A 22,514-nucleotide genomic window follows, 5' to 3' on the forward strand; every position below is an offset into this window, starting at 1 on the left:
GGATTCTCCTCTGAGTGTCTCACAAGACTGAAATCAAGGTGTCTGCAAGTTATGTTCTCATATGGAGCTCTGAGCCCTCTTCCAAGCTCATTCAGGCTGTGGACAGACATCAGTTCTTTGCAGATGTAGGATCAAATCCCTGTTCTCTTATTTACTGCCAAGCAAGTTCTTAGAGGGCATTCTCAGTCCCTATCCACATGGCCCCTTCCAACTTCCAAGTGAGCAAAGAGAATTCCCCTATTTAGAATTTTTTTCATGTTTCAAATCTCTGACTTCTTCTACCACCAGATAGGAAAAAACTCTCTACTTTTAAAAGGCTCATGTGGTGGGCTTCCCTGGTGGCTCAGTGGTTGAGAATCTGCCTGCTAATTCAGGGGACACAGGTTAAAGCCCTGGTCTCGGAAGATCCCACATGCCGCAGAGCAACTAGGCCCATGAGCCACAACTACTGAGCCTGCGCATCTGGAGCCTGTGCTCTGCAACAAGAGAGGTTGCGATAGTGAGAGGCCCGCACGCCGTGATGAAGAGTGGTCCCCGCTTGCCACAACTGGAGAAAGCCTTCGCACAGAAACAAAGACCCAACACAGCAAAAATAAATAAATTAATTAATAAACTCCTACCCCCAACATCTTCCAAAAAAAAAAAAAGGCTCATGTGGTTAGGTCAGGCCCACCCAGATATTACCTCTCTATCTTAAGGTCAACTGGTTTGTCACCTTAATTACATCTTCAAAATCCCTCCAGAGAGGTACCTAGATTAATGTTTGACTGAGTAACTGAGAGGTGGTGTTAGTACTCCTCTTAGATTCCTAAGATTTGGGAATCTTCAGGGCATCTTAGGATTCTGTTTACCACATGCATGAACAAGTTGATTAGATATGGTTATTCTTTGGATTCAATGGAATGCATGGTCAAAAGTGGTGTGTATGTTACCCAGATTGTACAGTTGAAACAATAACTCAGACTAAGAGATAAAAAACTACTTGGTTTTCTCAGAGGATAGCTAGTTCAGGCAGTTGTGTTACTCAAAGTCATTTCTAAATTTAATATCCTGACTGACTAGTGGAAGACATTGGTGCTTGGAGCCTTACTGTGGGCCATAGAGACTTAAATAAGAAAATAGTTCTGTTGTTCTCTTTCACCTGGCATGTTAACAGTGACTAAATGTGCTACCACTACTGACACTTAGCACTGAGGCTTGGACTTTTTTTACATGCTTATGGAGAGGAAAACAAAATCAATTTTCCTTTATTACAGGGTATCAATGAGTTAGATAAATTCTAGTACAAATGTGAACTGTAGGTGGATGTATAATCCGTATGAAGATGATTTTATGACAACAGCCTCTGCTGAGAAAACTGCTTACATTGCATTGAATGCTATCTAAATACAACTAAATAAAGATGGACGGACCTTGTTGGAGGACATAATCTAGGACACCACCACCCAAGTGTTTGCCTTGGGAGCTAACTAAACTATAACCCAAGAATATTAAAGGCAACCTGTTAAAGCTACTCAGGAGGTCCAACTCCTGATTAGTCACTTTGGGTATTACAGACAACACATCTTACTCCTTGGAATTCTATAACAACCTCTATGTCAAGTCAACAGACATATGGTCAATTTTACATGGAAGTCCTTACAGCAAGAAACTTTGAAAGCAGTACAGACAATAACAAAATAAGTTCAGTCCTGGAATCTTCTCTGTTATTTCTTAACACTGAACTCAGAGCTAACTACAACTCTATTCCAAATTAGTTCTCACCCAAATTATTGCAATATTTTCCTAAATTGTCTCCCTGCTTTGCCTTGCTTTCTTACAACCTATTCTCCATTCAGCATCCAGTGTGATCTTTTAAAATATAAGTCTGATCATCTCACTTATCTGCTCAAAACCCTCTCTGACTTCCCATCTCACTCAGTAAAATGCAAGATTCTTACACAGAGATCTCACAACCTGGTACCTAATCAAGTGTCAGACGTTATTTCCTGCTGTTCTCCCTTTGTTTATTCTGCTTCAGTCATATAAGTCTTCTTATATTAAAGAGAATGAACAGAATGTACCTTGTGAGCTCCAGGTTCAGAGCTTTCTGCTGTTTCTTCCTCCTGGCTTTCCTCTTATCTCTTAAACTCCCAAACCTCACTTTCTTACTCCTTGAGGTTTTTTGTTTCTCAAATTCCATTTTGCCACAAAATATTTCACTCTATTTTAAAAGGCACCAGCACTTCTCCCTCAGAAATCTATCCTATTTTCTTGTTTTATTTTCTCCTTAGTGTTTGAGAATTCACATTATGTGTTACTTTCCAATTTTGGGGTCTATCTCCTCCTTTAAAATATAAGCTCTCTGAGGGCAGAGTTTTGCATGTTTTATGCCCTGATGAATTACCAGTTTCTAGAGCCATATCTGACACAGAGCTTGTTAATTATTTGTTGAATTAACTGAGTTAATAAACAAAAGGCAGCATCTCAAATCACAGAGAAATCTAATTGCCTGCCCAATAAATGATATTGGAACAGCACCACAGCTGTTTCAGAAAAATAAAATTGTATCTATACTTTACACCTTATAACATGACAATATCTAAAAGTCAAAGATATAAATATGGAACAAAAAAAAATCATTACAAGGGAGACCTTCAAGATGGCGGAGGAGTAAGACTTGGAGATCACCTTCCTCCCCAGAAATACATCAGAAATACATCTACATGTGGAACAACTCCTACAGAACACCTACTGAACTCTGGCAGAAGATCTCAGACTTTCCAAAAGAAAAGAAACTCCCCACGTACCTGGGTAGGGCAAAAGAAAAAAGAAAAAAACAGAGACAAAAGAATAGGGATGGGACCTGCACCTCTGGGAGGGAGCTGTGAAGGAAGAAAAGTATCCACACAGTAGGAAGCCCCTTCACTGGTGGAGACAGAAAGGGAGTGGTGGCGGAGGGGAAGCTTCAGAGCCACAGAGGATAGCGCAGCAACAGGGCTGCAGAGGGCAAAGTGGAGAGATTCCCGCACAGAGGATCGGTGCTGACCAGCACTCACCAGCCCGAGAGGCTTGACTGCTCACCTGCCAGGGCGGGCGGGGGCTGGGAGCTGAGGCTCAGGCTTCAGAGGTCAGATCCCAGGGAGAAGACTGGGGTTGGCTGCTTGAACGGAGCCTGAAGGGGGCTAGTGCACCACAGCTAGCCAGAAGGGAGTCCAGAAAAAAGTCTGGAGCTGCTGAAGAGGCAAGAGACCATTGTTTCGGGGTGCGCAAGGAGATGGGATTCAGAGCACCACCTAAAAGAGCTCCAGAGATGGGCGCTAGCCGTGGCTATCAGCATGGACATCAGAGACAGGCATGAAACACTAAGGCTGCTGTTGCAGCCACCAAGAAGCCTGTGTGCAAGCACAGGTCACTCTCCACACCTCCCCTCCTGGGAGCCTGTGCAGCCCGCATGGCCAGGGTCCTGTGATCCAGGGACAACTGCCCTGGGAGAACACACAGCTTGCCTCAGGCTGATGCAAAGTCATGTGTGCCTCTGCCGTCGCAGGCTCGCCCTGCCCTCCATACCCTTCCCTCTGCCCAGCCTGAGTGAGCCAGAGCCCCCTAATCAGCTGCTACTTTAACTTAGCCTTGTCTGAGCAGGGAACAGATGCCTTCAGTAGACTTACACACAGAGGCGGGGCCAAATCCAAAGCTGAATCCCAGGAGCTCTGCTAACAAAGAAGAGAAAGTGAAATCTCTCCCAGCAGCCTCAGGAGCAGTGGATTAAATCTCCACAATCACCTTGATGTATCTTGCATCTCTGGAATACCTGAATAGACAACAAATCATCCCAAAATTGAGGTAGTGGGCTTTGGGAGCAACTGTAGACATGGGGTTTGCTTTCTGCATCTAATTTGTTTCTGGTTTTATGTTTATATTAGTTTACTATTTAGAGTTTATTATCATTGGTTGATTTGTTTATTGATTTGGTTGCTCTCTTTCTTTTGTTTTTTTATATATAAACATTTTTGTTTCCTTTTTCTCTTTTTGTGAGTGTGTATGTGTATGCTTCTTTGTGTGACTTTGTCAGTATAGCTTTGCTTTTACTATTTGTCCTCGGGTTCTGTCTGTCCATTTCTTTTAATTATGTTTTAATTTTCTTTTTAATAATTTTTTTTTGACTTTTTATTTAAATAAATTTATTTTATTTTATTTTATTTATTTTTTCTTTCTTTCCTTTTTTCTCCCTTTTCTTCTGAGGCTGTGTGGCTGACAGGGTCTTGGTGTTCTGGCTGGGTGTCAGGTCTGTGTCTCTGAGGTGGAAGAGCTGAGTTCAGGACATAGGTCCACCAGAGACCTCCTGGGTCCACGTAATATCAAAAGCAAAACTCTCCCAGAGATCTCCATCTCAACGCTAAGACCCACCTCCAGTTAATGACCAGCAAGCTACAATGCTGAACACCCTATGACAAACAACTAGCAAGACAGGAACACAAACCCACCCATTAACAGAGAGGCTGCCTAAAATCATAATAAAGTCACAGACACCCCAAAACACACCACCGGACATGGTCCTGCCCACCAGAAAGACAAGAGCCAGTCTCATCCACCAGAACACAGGCACCAGTACCCTCCACAAGGAAGCCTACACAACCCACTGAACCAACCTTAGCCACTGGTGGGGGGAGACACCAAAAACAACAGGAACTACAAACCTGAAACCTGGGAAAAGGAGACCCCAAAAACAGTAAGTTAAGCAAAATGAGAAGACAGAGAAACACAGAGCAGATGATGGAGCAAGGTAAAAACCCACCCGACCAAACAAACAAAGAGAAAATAGGCAGTCTACCTGAAAAAGAATTAAGAGTAATGATAGTAGATATGATCTAAAATCTTGGAAATACAATGGAGAAAATACAATAAAAGTTTAACAAGGACCTAGAAGAACTAAAGAGCAAACAGTGATGAACAACACAATAAGTGAAATTAAAAATTCTCTAGAAGGAATCAATAGCACAATAACTGAGGTAGAAGAACAGAAAAGTGACCTGGAAGATTCAATAGTGGAAATAACTACCACAGAGCAGAATAAAGAAAAAAGAATGAAAAGAATGGAGGACAGTCTCAGAGACCTCTGGGGCAATATTAAACACACCATCATTCGAATTATAGGGGTCCCAGAAGAAGAAGAGAAAATGAAAGGGACTGAGAAAATATTTGAAGAGATTATAGTTGAAAACTTCCCTAATATGGAAAGGAAATAGTCAATCAAGTGCTGGAAGTGCAGAGAGTCGCATACAGGATAAATCCAAGGAGAAACACGCCAAGACACATATTAATCAAACTATCAAAAATTAAATACAAAGGAAAAAATTAAAAGCAGCAAAGGAAAAACAAAAAGTAACATACAAGGGAATCCTCATTAGGTTAACAGCTGATCTTTCAGCAGAAACTCTGCAAGCCAGAAAGGAGTGGCAGGGTATACTTAAAGTGATGAAAGGGAAAACCTACAACCAAGATTACTCTACCAGCAAGGATCTCATTCAGATTTGATGGAGAAATCGAAGCTTTACAGACAAGCAAAAGCTAAGAGAATTCAGCACTACCAAACCAGCTTTACAACAAATGCTAAAAGCTTGTGTCCAGATCTCCTCTTCTTATAAAGACCACTGAGATGCTTACAGATCCTATGGTCAGAGCATTCTCTACTGCAAGAGTGCCCTTCCTCCAGTCGCAAGAATCCTTTTAAATAATGTCTCTTCTTACCTATGTCCAGATCTCTTTTTGTTTGACATTTCCTTCTGGCCTACTATATGTTCATCAGTGGGTCAATCTAGTAGGAACTAAGCTAGTAAGTAGCCAATTACAAGCTAGTATGAAAGTATTATGCAGGTCCAGGTACATAAATTTTGGGACCCAGTGCAAAATGAAAATGCAGGATGCCTTGTTCAAAAGAGTAGGGGAAAAGTGTTATTAAAGGTATGAAAATATGTGTGCCCTTTTCTTCCATGGTCTCTTTCAACTTGTTCTGGTGTCTTTTATTTTTTATTTAATGTCATTCTAAATAAAGAAAAATTTGAAAATTAAAAAAAAAAAAAAGAAGACTGCTCTAGGCAGGAAACACAAGACAAGAAAAAGACCTACAAAACAAACCCAAAACAATTAAGAAAATGGTATTAGGAACATACATATTGATAATTACATTAAACATAAATGGATTAAATGCTCCAACCAAAAGACATAGACTGGCTGAATGGATACAAAAACAGGACCCATATGTATGCTGTCTACAAGAGACCACTTCAGACCTAGGGACACATACAGACTGAAAGCAAGTAGGTGGAAAAAAGATATTCCATGCAAATGGAAATCAAAAGAAAGCTGGAGTAGCAATTCTTATATCAGGCAAAGTAGACTTTAAAATAAAGACTCTTACAAGAGGAAAAGAAGGACACTACATAATGATCAAGGGATCAATCCAAGAATAAGATATAACAATTGTATATATTTATGCACCCAACATAGGAGCACCTCAATACATAAGGCAAATGCTAACAGCCATAAAAGGGGAGATAGACAGTTAAACAATCATAGTAGGGGACTTTAACACCCCAGTTTTACCAATGGACAGATAATCCAAAATGAAAATAAATAAGGAAACACAAGCTTTAAATGATACATTAAATAAGATGGACTTAATTGATATTTATATGACATTCCACCCAAAAACAACAGAATACACTTTCTTCTCAAGTGCTCATGGAACATTCTCCAGGATAGATCATATCTTGAGTACAAATCAAGCCTTGGTAAATTTAAGAAAATTGAAATCATATCAAGTATCTTTTCTGACCACAGTGCTAGGAGACTAGCTATCAACTACAGGAAAAAAATATGTAAAAAATACAAACACATGGAGGCTAAACAATACACTACTAAATAACCAAGATATCACTGAAGAAATCAAAGAGGAAATCAATAAATATGTAGAAACAAATGACAATGAAAACACGATGACACAAAACCTATGGGATGCAGTGAAAGCAGTTCTAAGAGGGAAGTTTATAGCAATACAATCCTACCTCAAGAAGCTAGAAACATCTCAAATAAAAAATCTACACTTACACCTAAAGCAATTAGAGAAAGACGAACAAAAAAACCCCAAAGTTAGCAAAAGGAAAGAGGTCATAAATGTCAGATCAGATATAAACGAAAAAGAAGTTAAAGAAATGAAAGCAAAAATCAATAAAACTAAAAGCCTGTTCTTTGAGAAGATAAACAAAATTGATAAACCATTAGCCAGACTCATCAAGAAAAATAGGGAGAAGATTCAAATCAGTGGAATTAGAAATGAAAAAGGAGAAGTAACAACTGACACTGCAGAAATACAAAGGATCATGAGAGATTACTACAAGTAACTGTATGCCAATAAAATGGACAACCTGGAAGGAATGGACAAATTCTTAGAAAAGCACAACGTTCTGAGACTGAACGACGAAGAAACAGAAAATTATGAACAGACCAATCATAAGCACTGAAATTGAGACTGCGATTAAAAATCTTCCAAAAAACAAAAGCCCTGGACCAGATGGCTTCACAGATGAATTCTATCAAACATTTAGAGAAGAGCTAACACCTATTCTTCTCAAACTCTTCCAAAATTTAGCAGAGGGAGGAACTCTTCCAAACTGATTCTACGAGGCCACCATCACCCTGATACCAAAACCAGACAAAGATGTCACAAAGAAAGAAAACTACAGGCCAATATCACTGATGAACATAGATTTAAAAATCCTCAACAAAATACTAGCAAACAGAATCCAACAGCACATTAAAAGGATCATACACCATGATCAAGTGGGGTTTATCCCAGGAATGCAAGGATTCTTCAATATATACAAATCAATCAGTGTGATAAAATATATTAACCACTTGAAGTAGAAAATACAATATGATCATCTCAATAAATGAGAAAAAAAAAACTTTTGACAAATTTCAACACCCCTTTATGATAAAAACACTCCAGAAAATAGGCATAGAAGAAACTTACCTCAACATAATAAAGGCCATATATAAGAAACCCACAGCCAACATTGTTCTTAATGGTGAAAAACTGAAACCATTTCCTCTAAGATCTGGAAGAAGACAAGGTTGTCCACTCTCACCACTATTATTCAACATAGTTTTGGAAGTTTTAGCCACAGCAATCAGAAAAGAAAAACAAATACAAGGATTCCAAATCAGAAAAGAAGAAGTAAAGCTGCCACTGTTTGAAGATGACATTATACTATAAATAGAGAATCCTCAAGATGCTACCAGAAAACTACTAGAGCTAATCAATGCATTCGGTAAAGTAGCAGGATACAAAATTAATGCACAGAAATCTCTGGCATTCCTATACACTAATGATGAATGGATAAAGAAGATGTGGCACATATATACAATGGAATATTACTCAGTTATAAAAAGAAACAAAATTGTGTTCTTGTAGTTAGGTGGATGGACCTACAGTCTGTCATACAGAGTGAAGTAAGTCAGAAAGAGAAAAACAAATACCGTATGTTGACACATATATATGGAATCTAAAAAGAAAAAGAGAGAATGGTTCTGAAAAACCCAGGGGCAAGACAGGAATAAAGACACAGATGTAGAGAATGGACTTGAGGACTCAGGGAGTGGGAAGGGTAATCTGGGATGACGTGAGAGGGTGGCATGGACATATATACTTTACCAAATGTAAAATAGATAGCTAGCGGGAAGCAACCACATAGCACAGGGAAATCAGCTTTGTGACCACCTAGAGTGGTAGGATAGGGAATGTGGGAGGGAAACGAAAGGGGGAGGAGATATGGGGATATAGGTATATGTATAGCTGATTCACTTTTTTATAAAGCAGAAATTAGCACACCATTGTAAAGCAATTATACTCCAATAAAGATGTTAAAAAAAAACATAGAATACTAGAAGAAAATTTAGGGATATTATTTTATATTTCAGAGTGAGGAAGTTTTTAACCATGACACAAATTCCAAAAGATTTGGAATAAAAGATTTATAAATCATATCACATAATCTAAACTCTAATCATAGTGCAAAAACTATGGTAAATAAACTCAAAAGGCAAAAGACAAAGTGGGAAAAATTTTACAATTCACTGAGTAGAAAAAATGATTAATCTCCCTAATATGTGTGCCTGTAAGTGGGTATGAATATGACCAGTAGAAATTATGGGCAAATGATATAAATAATTCACTGTAAAGGAGAAACAAAGGGTTTTTAAATGTGAAAATATGCACAATAACTGAACAGCAAAATCCAAATATATAGGGGTTCAGTAAAGATCTGACAGTTTGGTAGCAACTTTATTGTCAAGGGTGTGGGAAAACAGTCCCATTAAAGGCCAGTAAGAACACATATAAATACAATCCTTATAGAGGAAAGTTTAGCAAGATCTATACAAATTATAAATTTGTGTGCCCTTTGCCTCAGTGACTCCATTTCTAGGAATATATACTTCAGATATTCTAGTAAGTGCACAAACTTACGCATATTCAAATGTAAAGTATATTCATTAAAGCATTGTCTGTAATAGAAAAATATTTACAACTTTTTAAATGGACATTGATCAGATAAAGTGGGTTAAATAAGTTTCATGAAAGTAAATGAAGAATAAGAAAGTTCTTTATATATAATATGCAAAAATTGCCAAGTAGAGAAACCAATTGTAAAACAGAGGTATACAACTGTTTGTGTTAAAAAAGCAAGAGTAAAAAAGGCATCTTTGTATTTTCTTGTATATATGTTTTAAAAGCTTTGGAAGAATATTCAGGATATCAAAACAAAGAGCTACCTGTATGATCAGGTGACAAAATGGGTTGATGAGGCAATGGTGAAGGGGGAATGCTTCACTACATAACTCAGTTTTTGAACTGTGTAAATATTAATTGTTCAACTGTGTGAATTTTCCTGTTTAAAAACATAAATATTGAAATTAAAAATAAGTTCTACAGAGTATAGACATGTTGTTCTAATTATACTAAGCCACATGCCATTCCCCAGCATTAGTTCTCAGTTCTTCATGTTCTTGCAAATGTACCCAAGTAAGTCCCAGAAGAATATTCCAACACTACTGGTACAGTATGAGGTTATCTAGCAGCTCTTATTGAAGCACTACCAATTTCTCACTCATATACAAAAAAAAAAAATCATAAATAGCTAAAAAGAAATTATAGAAACTAAGACAGAATGAAAAATACCAGAGCGCTGGAAGAATGTCCACCAACATAACTACATTAAAAGGCAGACCCAGATTCTAAATATGGCTCAAAAAAGCTTGCTTGTAATCATTAAAATCTATTTTAAACATAAAAATTAAACACAATACACCAGAAGAACAAACACGGATTATAAAGCTTCATTCAATAAAAAAATCAATGGGCTATAATATGTTAAAAGAATTGGAATGCTGTTAGCATGTAAAAATGCTTAATCAATTTCTTTATCTTCCTTATCACATATTCCAATGGATAATATCAATAAGTGCCTTCCCAATTAGACTACATCAAGCAAGATTATTAAAAATAAAATACCTGGTATTTTAGCAAGATCATTATCAGTTACCAGATTGTTTAATTTTTATTATCACAAAAGAGTATGTCCTATAACATCCTTCATTTGACTTTGTAACATATGTTAAAATGTTTGCATCACATGTCATTGGTAGCTTCAGATAAATATTCATAAGAAAAATGAAACAGTTGGATACATGATGACCGATGTAGCCTTGGGTAGAAAATTTTCAAAATAGAACAGCTAAATTCACTAAGTTTATTTAATTGATTTTGAAACCTTTTAAAGCCACTTGAAAATGTCCCAGAAACAAAGTTTTAATCAGATGACTTTAAAATAATCTGAAAACATAAGAAGAAGTTTTATGTCTACATTACTCAGTATTTTAAAATTAAAGATAAAAGTGACTGACATATTGTTGCATTGAATTTTAGAAAGATCTTTCATTTGAAAAGATTTCCAGACATTTAACAAGTCCAAAATGTGACAGGGTTTACCCTTTCCCAATTGAGATGTCTGATTTGACTAATGAGGCAGGGCTTTTCATTTAAAAACATTTTCATTTTGGATTTATTTTGGCTTAATCTTCCTTAAGATAAAGGCAGTGACACAGTGTACTCATCTTGACATAACTATCCCTTGTCTCCTATTCTGTACCTAGCATTCTTTTGTTTTTCATCACTTGGGCAGCTATGGCCATTGATAATATTTGTCAGTTGTTGTACTGTTACATAATTTATTTAAAGGTCCTGACTTCTGATTCTTAAAGTTCAATCAGCATGCATAAACAGAAGGCATAATCTTTATTTTCCTTTCCGCACACCTAAAGATACCCATTAGAAGAAAGTTTCTTGGGATGGTACGCAACAGAAGCCAGGAAAAATAAAAATACAACATCAAATAGTTAGCATCTAGCCCTTTTATATGATATAAATTGTATATCCCCTGGGAAAACCTTCTTTCATCTTTCCAGTGTGTTTTTTAACCTTTATATAAGCAGCCAATAAATCATAATGATAATATAGTCTATAGATAAAGCTACCATTCTGATAATCGTCCCAAATTGACAGCCCACCTGGAGCTGCATTACTTCAACCAATGTAATTTTTTGCATAATATTATCCCAAATACAATGAGATGATTAGAAATGACAGCTACTTTTTGTTTGTTTGTTTTTCTGTTTGTTTTTTGTTTTGTTTTGATACATCTTTATTGGAGTATAATTGCTTCACAATGCTGTGTTAGTTTCTGTTGTACAACAAAGTGAATCAGCCATGTGCATACATATATCCCCTTATCCCCTCCCTCTTGAGCCTCCCTCCCACCCTCCCTATCAAAAAAAAAATGACAGCTACTTTTAAAAGAAGAGTATAACAGGGTCAGAAGAAGGGAGCAATAGAGAAATGCTCTCAGCAGGACAAAAGAGAGTCAGTGATGAAGGCTTCATCAGTCATTTCATAATTCAGAGAGTGACTTCTACAAAACAGGAAGGAAAAATACTTAAATGTAAATCTTCAGAAAAAGAAGGAGAAAATGTGAAGGTGAGCTACTCTAAGCAAGCATACTCCCAAAGGAAATTGTAGGTTTTTTGGTAAGCTGCTTGTAGCACACAAAACTAAGTGACCTTAGCCAAATTCTTCAGCCGGTGCTTTTACATTTCCCCTAGCATTTTCTCTTTGACAGTGAGCTGATAGACATAAACACCTGATTCCAAGTTCATTGACAGACCTTCATTGAAATGGACATGGGAAACAACAATCTACAAGGCAAATTCTCCCATAATGCAGGGTAATGATAATAATGGGATGGAAACATTTATATTAGCATTCAAAAGACAAGGTTACATATAGAACATGCAAAAGATTCATTATCAAGTTACAAAGATTATTACAAAATCAAGAAATTGCAATATCAACCATCAAGTATGATGCTGGAATTTTTAATGACTCGATATCTGTGAAAGTGAGTGAAAAAAGCTTATGCATTTTTTGTCTAAAATGCTTGTCTAATTCATTGTTTAAAGCATGTCTGTGATTATTAGCTTTTTAATGGAATTCATATAATCTAAAGATGAGCCTGTACTCCTTATCTTGCCAGAAGTATTTAGCAGTGAGAATGAAGAAAGGTGAATTTTAGCTTTAAGTCTTCTGGCCTATATTTGTTTTCTGTTAGTTACTCATTGGGTTTCTTTATGTAGAATGTACAAAGCCATGGCATACTCTACTTTAAGATACTTTCTAGCTTCCTATTTTGTAATTGTCTGTTTGGTTATCATATAGCCAAATGAGGCAGCATGATCAGCAGCTTTTAAAAAACACACTCTAGCAGACCGAGACACCGACTGCATTTTATAACATTAATAAAATCAGATTTTTTTCAAACGTTTGAGTTTTCTCCTCCAGAATACTACTTTGATGGTGTGGTGAAAGATCACTGGACTCAGACTCTGACATCTGGGCTCAAACTGGTGTAAATTTCATCTTCAATTTCCTCATCTGTAAAATTAAAGTACCCTTAGGTTCCCTTCCAGTTCTAGCATCCTGTAACGTTATGTGGCAAATCTGCATATAAGTCATTTGAGCTGTTTTATGAAGAGGATGGTGATGTAAAAAAGGGTAAAGGCACACAGGAAAAGAAATGTGTGATTATGGTGGTAAGCGACTTTGTTGCTAATTGTAATGTACTATTGTCATAACTGTAAAACCTGAAATAGGTATTTTAACCTCTGTTGTCACTGGTTTCCTTCACTGTAAAATATGAAAGTGCTCTAGTTAAGAGGCTTACAACACTTCAGTTCACATGTCATTTGTCTACCACAAGTTGTTAATGAGCAATACATAACTACCACATCAATGTTTTACAGCATATCTAAAGGATGACAAAACACATGGCACAATGACCCTAAGCTATTAAGCAATCCTGAAATGTGTATGGGCTTAACATTGTTATAACAATAGAAAACAGAATCATAGAATTTTAAAACTAGAAGGGAGTAGATGTCATCTAGTTTAATTATATGTTACATAATATTCTTTGCATATTTTTAATAAATCATCACTTCAGTCTCTAATTTGAAAAAAATCTGTTATATATATTTAGGATATATTCTCTTGGTTTCTGCAGTTGGCCATGGTCACATGCCAATCTCATGGATCCCAAAGATAGAGGTATCTGAAATTCCCTCCTCAGAGTTCCAGCTACTGCCTTGAAAGTACTCCATTACAAATTAAATGAGTTACTTTCATCTAGTAGAGTGACAATGATCCCATAAGCATGGTTAGTCACGATTCTTGGACCCTTCTTCATAAGTACTTTTGGATGGATTAGGGAAAGAGCCCTTAAAGTTCTTAGTTGAGATCATGGAGGTGACTCCTCCAGGGAAGCAGTTGTGAGTTGTTGTCAAGTTTCCTAGACAGAATTTGTTCACTTCTGAAAATATTTACTGATTACTTTTAATACACCAGAAATTGTTGGGTTGGAAAATTAGGAGGTCAAGACTTTGGATGAAGAAGAGGTGATAAACAATAAATGTAGTACTACCAGAGAGCAAGGACGTTGAATTAAAGGACTCAGAGAGAGAAGTTGGAAGGGTCTTGGAGTTAGTGAAAACTGAATTCGTAAATCCATACACTAACCCAAAATAGAGCACAGAAGGCAGATGTGTAGAAGGTAGGAGATGGCATAGAAGTATTAAAGTCTGGCCATAGTGTGTGGAGTCTCTACTATGAACCTTAGTGGTAGGTTAATCCCTACATTATCAATGTACCTGAGTCTCTACAACCTGTTTGTAGTTACCTTAAGAGAGAGAAATGAGGTCAATGTTTAAAGATGAAAGAGATAGTCATAAATACAGAGGCTCTACTGGTAAATGTGGACATGAAGAGACACCACAGTGGGGAACTATAAGATTCCTGTTATGGGGGTTTGGGGCATGTGACTAACCACAAAGTTCTTTAAATTTCTATGTTCATTCTTAGGAGGCAATCAACCTCAATAGTTAACCACAAAGATGTCAGACTTTGATTAAATCCTGTCTCTATCAATAAACAGCTTTGGATTTTAGATCATTACTTAACTCAATACCCCACATGTAAAATGGAATAAATAGAGTACCTACCTTATAGGGTTGTTGTCAGGATTACATGAGATAATCTATATAAGGCAGTTAGAACTGTGCTTGCAAAGAGGCAAGAGCTGAATAAATGCTAGCTATCATTTACATAGAAATTGTGTACCATGCTTTCCATCCTCCATGCAATTTTTGTTAAATGAAGGCTCTCTGGGCTTTAGTTCCATGTCTCTAGGTCCATGTAACCAGTAGTCTTCTGAAATTATATTTGACATATTATTTTAGTATTATAGTAGTTGCTTTATAAGGTACTATTCTTTCAGAAATCAAGAACGTATGATGAATTCATTCTAAAGGCATAGCAACCATGGGTATGTAGCAACTGCTGAATTAGACGTGCATTGTTCTCAAACACTAAAATCAAATTAAGTGGCTGTACTATTAATAGCACTACTTATTCAGCTCCTTCCACTTTAAAGCACTTTATAAACATTAACTAATTAATCCTCACACTCTTATGAGGTAAGTAAATAATTGTAAGCTCCAAGTTTGAGGAAACCAAGGTTGAGGTTAAGTGGTTTGTTTCCTCAGGGCAATAGAGTGAGGCAAAATTTAAGTCCCCAAATAGGGCATTTTAATTTATATTAATTTATTCTGGACACTATATTGAATTTTTAATTATAATTTAAATACACAATATAATATAATTTATTATATTGTATTACCTCACACTATTTCTGCCATATAATGGATGGAAAAATGTAATTCAGTGCTAGGTGAATGAAAATAAGTAGAAAATACTCCAGAACTACTGTTCCCCATAGCTCACTATGACATTAAGAATTTACAGGCCATGCAGCTAAGTAGCCAGAAATTGTCAATCATTTCATTTGACATCTATTTCCTTTACAGGCACACACACACACAGACACACACACACGCGCATCTTATTTACCATAAGAGTACAGGTTCCTTCATGTTAGGAATCATGTCTTATACCTTGATATCTCCAAAACCATATGTTAGTAAAGTACTACCTTGGGGTATGCTAAGTGTTTAAAAAACAAATCTTTGCCATAACCTCCCAACTGATTTTTATTTCACTCTCAAACCTCATCTTGCCCATCCTTCATATTGCTCTCCAAATTATAAATGGCAGAACATAAACACAATCATCTTGCTCCCTTGCTCAAACTCACAAATGCCTCCATGTTTCTGCCCCCACCTTCAAGTCCTTCTTTGTATTTTTATAGTAATTTTGTAACATGGAATTCATTGAAACATATTTTTACCATAGCACTTAAAACCTTAGACTATGACTACACATATGTTTTATGTTGTTCCATGAGGGTAGAAAATATATATCCCGAAACAAATGTTGTGTCTCAGTGCATGACACAAAGTAAGTGCTCAGTAACTATTTGATAAATGAAGAAATAATGGTAAAAATAAAGATGTTGTGCTGCCTTCTTCCAGGGCAAATTTTGCTGCTAGCTTATTACTTGTGAATTTCTTCATGTTTAACTTTGATGTCCACCAAAGGAAAACCTTGGCTGTGACCTGTGACCTCCCATAATCTCACTCTTGGCAAACTATGTCAGAGTGGGTATATATTGGGTCAAGAGGTTAGGGAGAAAGTTTGTGAACGCAAAGGAATTCTTCCAACAGAAATTTCTGACACAGCATCCGTATGATTAACACTTTACACTACCTCTGCATAGAGCCAAATATGGTCTTACTTATTTTATCTGCTGGATTAATTATAGAAATAATACAAACTATTTTTTGAAACCCTTGAAAGTTCTGTGGCACTTTTTGTGTTGTTCTGCAAATGGCTACTTGAACTTAAAACTGGGAAGAAAATTGTTTCAAGTCTTGTGTGGCTACATTACCCCAACCATCATCCCAGACCCTATCTGACCCCTAGGTTATATAAATGCATGAGGACAAGCGATCAGGGGAAATTTTCAGTCCAGTGGGGAAGTGCCAAACCAAGTGAAGGGAGCTCCAGGAGAATTCCATATAAAGACTGTTGACTATAAGATGGCAAGACTGGTATCTCAAACACTGAATAAAGGTGTGATTATGTAGCATCCTCTCTGATCTACCTTTTGTATTTATATAAATAATGGTAGATGAGAATGCAGATAATATGGAGGTGGATGGAGGGAGTCCTCAGTGGAGAAGCTTGCACTCCCACAGTTTGGCATGACATGGACACATGAGTTTCACATGCATCAAGTAAACACCATGCAAAGTACTCAGCCATCTTGTCAATACTTCACCCCTGAAAAAGAAGACCCTGGCAGCTAGAGAAAGTGGAGTGGATTGACTGGGGTGGGCTCTTGAAGACATTGAGTTGAGACGTTGTACAGAGACCCCCGAAATTTTAAAGAGCTCACACATGTGTCCCAGAGGATTTGGTTGCTTGCTATAAAGAGGTCTGGGAGATGTCAGCAGAACAAACTGAGGACAAAAACAGCTCTGATGAAGCACATCCCAAAGCACCAGAGGGCAAAAGAGCCCAGAGGGAAGGGAGAAAAACTAAAGTCATAGCTCACTTCCCATGATAACAGAAGAGAGGTGAAGAAACTCCTACTAATTACTGGGGTTCAGTGGTCCACGAAGGTACCTAGTCTCAAGTGTTTTGCACAGCAGTGCAAGCTCACCCTTGCTGGAAGCCCTGAAAATTTTCTTCACTGAGGCTTTCTTACTAGCTTACTACATCCAGTCCCGCAAGTGGAAACCTGGGCTGGTCTGGGGAATGGGATGAAGTTACCACTAAACTGTATATAAGATTGAAGTTTCCAACCAGAGTAAAGTAAACATGACTAAAAATGACTGGGAAGCTATGAGATCTGCCTGAGGTATCATTAATGGCCTAGAAAGACAGGTCTGGCAGTATATGGATGAAAGCATTGATTGGCAAAACATAAAAACATTTCACACTTATATCTTTACTGAATTCAATCTGTTCAAGTACACTGGTTAGAGTGGCATTTAGCAATTATTCAACAAAATTGTTAATTAATGATTTTTAATATCTAATTCTTCTAACATTAGAAGCCACTTAGGATGTTGATTATGAAAAATAACCGTGTTTCATATTCTTAATTACATTGGCATGGTACTTTTCCTTACAATGTTTGCTTCTTCTGGTAATTTCTGCTCTTTCTTAGATGTTCTGCTAGTAGTGAACATTTAATATGAATGAATGAATGAATAAATGAATGAATTGATAGTCAGGGAATATAAGATTACAGTGAAATATTCATGATTGTTTAGTAAATTGTAAGCCACCTCTTTTCGGGAGCGAATGAAAGGGTGCTCTCATGCTACCCACACCCAACAAGTTTGCTTTAAATCCCTTCATACTCTTCCTGTCAATCTTCTGTCCTAAGAATGTCAAGGACACAAGAAATATGATATAACTTTGTCACATAGAGTTCCTGAAGCCAATGAGCCTGCAAGACAGTTTGCCATTGTTCCCCTTATTATATATGCAGATGCTTACCTAATGCCTCTGACTTCTTGGTAATTCTATAATCAGTTCTATAGCCTTTCCCTCTATTAAGTCACAAATCTGTCTACAACATCTGTATAATATTTTTTTTGTTCTTCATACATTTTGAAATCACCACAGCATTTATTGGATATTTCTATCCACAACTTGCTCCATACTAAAAACAGAGAAATCAAGACAATATGGCCAGGTCCCAGGGAGCACAGTACAGTCTCTCCACAACCACTGTGCTGACCTTACAGTGTCTGGAATACCAAATGGGAATGAAAGTGATGAAAATAATAATGATGATTCTTGAATAAATTTTAAATATATGAGATATGGGGAAAAAAAGCCTTTTCCGTAATCAAACACATGCCTTATTATTTCTTAACCCCATAGTGATACAAGTTCAATGCATTCAATTTTAGAAATCTAATTGCAGCAAATTCAAGAAGATTCATTTTGTCTAAGCAATAAATAAAGCCATTTCTTTTCCTTCTTGGAAGGATAAAAGAACCGGTGCTAGAAAACAGCTGCAACTCCAAAAAGATAGGCTCAGTATCTCAGAATACATGGTTTGGGCTTTTTCTAAGTGGACTAAATGAATAGACAGTTCCATTTCTCTGCCCCCAGGAAAAGGATGGGAATAAAGCATCCTCTCAAACAGCTACAAATATGAACGATTAAAGTGACAGACAATGGAAGAATGAAACCTGAATTTGCAGATGTCACCTTCAACATAGTGTGGAGTTGACAGCTTTGTTTTTATCTGCTCCCACCTCCTAAGAACAAGCAAACTGATTTTAAGATTAGGAACCAATATATTCATTTTCATGAAAAATACCAGTCAAGTCTTGACTCTGTATTTTTGTTTTTTATCCAGAGGCCAGTGCATGCAATGATATTATTTTTTATAACCATAGAGTTGATTTTATCTTTAGCAGTCACCCGAATGCAAAGATATGTAAACAGAGTTCTCAGCAATTTTGATTCTCATGTAATTTCACAGGGCTTTAGTATCTCTTCAAGATTATTACTTTTAGTATGTTTTTCTGATCTTCAATTTGATTTGGAGAGCTTTTTGTTTGTTTTAGGATTGCCCCATGTGAACTATGCCAATAGCAGTCATCGTCAATGATTGGCCAATACCAATACATCATCAGTGTAGGGAGGGTCTGATTTTACAAAGTTTAATTCTCATTGTTTCTAGGATAAAAGGAGGTATTTTATGGGGGTGGAGGGGGAGATTGTGTAATAGCAGAGAGAGTCTTTTCGCCCCCCTACTTCTTAAGGTATCTGCAAGATTTTCTGGAACTAAGATTTCTGTGAATGCCAGTGTTTCCTTACTCTACCTCACTTCCATTTCTGGCTTTTGTGGAATTCTTAGTCTCCATTTTATATCCTACAGCTGTTTTTCTTATCTCCGTGCCCACACAGGCAGCTGTATGTAGTAGAATTTTAATGGAAACTAAGATGTAATGGTTAGGTGAAAGCAAATAGCCCCATTCAACGCTCTATCCTTCTGATTCTGGATTCTACAGTTTAGTAGAATTTCTTTAATAATAAATGATTAGTGGTGACCATTTTGCAATATATGCAAATATCAAATGATTATGTCCTACACCTGAAATTAATATGTTGTATGTCAATTATGCCCTAATAAACTAATAATGATAATAATAACATTATTATTATTCCCTTTTCTTCCAAATTTACGTTTATTCCTCATGACGAGATTTTTGGTCGTTTCTTCTTTGCCTTCCTCCAAATATACTCTCAACTTCTAACCTAACCTTTCCAAGAAGATTGATGGATATTTTAATAGATCAAGAGAATTTTCTTTTCTTTAGGAACAATTCTGATGACTGTTGTTAATACAATAATTTTTCTTACACTATACAGCAAGTAAAACTTATTTCATGCCATTCAGCTTCACTCTTACTATACATTGGTCTTTTTTTTCTTCTCTGGATCACACCAACCTCATTTCCTTCTTAGACTCTTTGCACTTGGCATATCTTCCATCTGACTCACTTGACCCCAAATTATTCTCATGGCTTGTATCATCTTGTGATTCAAATATCACCTCAAAAGACACTTTCTCAGGGAATTATTCTTTGACCATTCTATTTAAATCACACTCCCATCACATACACATGGCTTTTTATCACTTAATTCTGTTTAGAGTACTTATTCTTACATAAAATTATTCTGCTTATTCGCTTTTATTCTAATTTTTTTCTGGATGTAAGAACAATATAGCCAAGGTTCTAATATCACCACCAGCTGTTACTGACACCACAGTCTGCTTCAGCTCATGTGGTATCAGCATACCACCACCATGACACACGTGAATCCTAACCACTCCTTCATACCCACATCTGTCACTCCAAGCCAAAACTCCTGTACAGGATTTCAGATTGTCCTAAGCCTATGTCATGGGCCCTTATCTTGGCTATCAATGCAGTGAATGGACAAATACTGATAAGAGGGGATACTGTAATGGGCAAGTAGAATATTGTGCCCCAAATGCAAATAATTAACATAGTAGGTTGGTTTTCCTCTTGAATTAGAGAAATTAACAGAGCAACAAATTTTCTTTAACTTTTACTCTTTGACTAAGTGAGTAGTCTTACAGACTCCGTTACATACTTGGAGTTGAGGTAAAGCAAATATTTAGAACACATTGTCCATATTTTGCTAAAAATATATTTGTGACTTCTACCTTATAGTAATACTACATTTGGACACAAAATTAGTTTTCTAAGTATAAAATTTAAAAGCACTGGGCATTCTCCATCATTTGAAAGTATTCATCTGTTCTGCAGCAACCAACGGGAAGAAAAATGAAACAAATTTACTTTTAATGTGTCAGGACAGTTTTTTTCTTTGTTGTTTTTTTGTTTTTGTTTTTGTTTTTTGCGGTATGCGGGCCTCTCACTGTTGTGGCCTCTCCCGCTGTGGAGCACAGGCTCCGGACGCGCAGGCTCAGCGGCCATGGCTCACAGGCCCATGCGCTCCGCGGCATGTGGGATCTTCCCGGACCGGGGCACGAACCCATGTCCCCTGCATCGGCAGGCGCACTCTCAACCACTGCGCCACCAGGGAAGCCCGTCAAGACAGTTTTTAGATGAAATTAGTCGAAAGCTGTTTCAAAACCTAAATTATAAAATCTACCAGTTTATATATATTATGCACTGAAGGAATTTGCAATGTGTAGTTATGCAAAAAAAAAGTCAAGTTCATGATAAGATAGCTGCAGTTACCTATTATGGAAATTTCACCTGAACACTTCATTTGTATTCACAGAAGTTATGGAAGAAAAGTCTGCACAATTACTAGGTCCCCAGAACAAGAGAAGGCCATTCCTTACACTGTGTTTTCTAGAAGTGTGTGATCAGTATGTGACCAGACCTAAATCTTTCCATTTTTCCACAAATTTCTAAAGTTATCTCTCATTCCTAAGCTTTGGAAAGGTGAAAGAAATGCTTATGCGTGCATAAAGGAAATGATCCTCATTTGAGTCTCCTTGGTTTGTGATTTAATATGTCTGTGCTATCTAAAATTATTAGACTATATGCACTTGAACAAAGACATCTGATATTTTATTATCACATCTAGTTAAAATTACCATTCTCTGCACTTTGGAATAATGAGGAAATAACTTAATTATTAGGAGAAGTCCATTTTACATATGATGTAATAAAAACTAACATATTATTCTACACAAGGTACTTTGTGAAGTACCTTGCATAGAATACTTTATTAATATTCATAGCATATTTAATCCTCACAACAAACCTATAAGGTTGATATTTGTCTTCCCATATTAGAAGTAAAAAAAAGATAAACAGTTTTGCAAACAGCATTTGCCAGCAATCCACAGCTAGCTTTTCTAATGATGACTTCAGGAATTTAGACGCTGCAACAGGAGTGTCTGAATAGACAAACTTAGATGTTAAGTAGATATATCAAAATCAGTATATCCCAAAGTTCCTAATGACCCACCTCCTCAAATTTCCCCATCCATAGCTTTTCTGCATTTTAGCTGATGGCCATTTCATCTGCCCAGTTGCTCTGGCCAAAAACCTGGGGTTCACCCAGGATTACTCTCTTTTCTCCCATACTTTATAACCAATCTATCAGGAGCAAGGAATTACTTTCTGATTAGTAATCATAAAATAAACCAGAGAAATGGCCAGCAATGTATGATAAAAATACAAATATACAATATTTATAATCTTCAATTACTAAAAATATTTCAAGTGTCATAAAATAGATGTAAATGTTTAACATTGTATTTCAGATTGACGGTTTCATTATATTTTATGATGAACATACAGAATATAATATGCAATATACCCAAATATTTGATTGCAAACTATTTGGCAGGTGATCACAAAGATTA

This window comes from Aethalodelphis obliquidens, unplaced genomic scaffold (assembly GCF_003676395.1).
Source record: "Aethalodelphis obliquidens isolate GAN/ISIS:26980383/991018 unplaced genomic scaffold, ASM367639v1 scaffold13, whole genome shotgun sequence".
Lineage (NCBI taxonomy): Eukaryota > Metazoa > Chordata > Mammalia > Artiodactyla > Delphinidae > Aethalodelphis > Aethalodelphis obliquidens.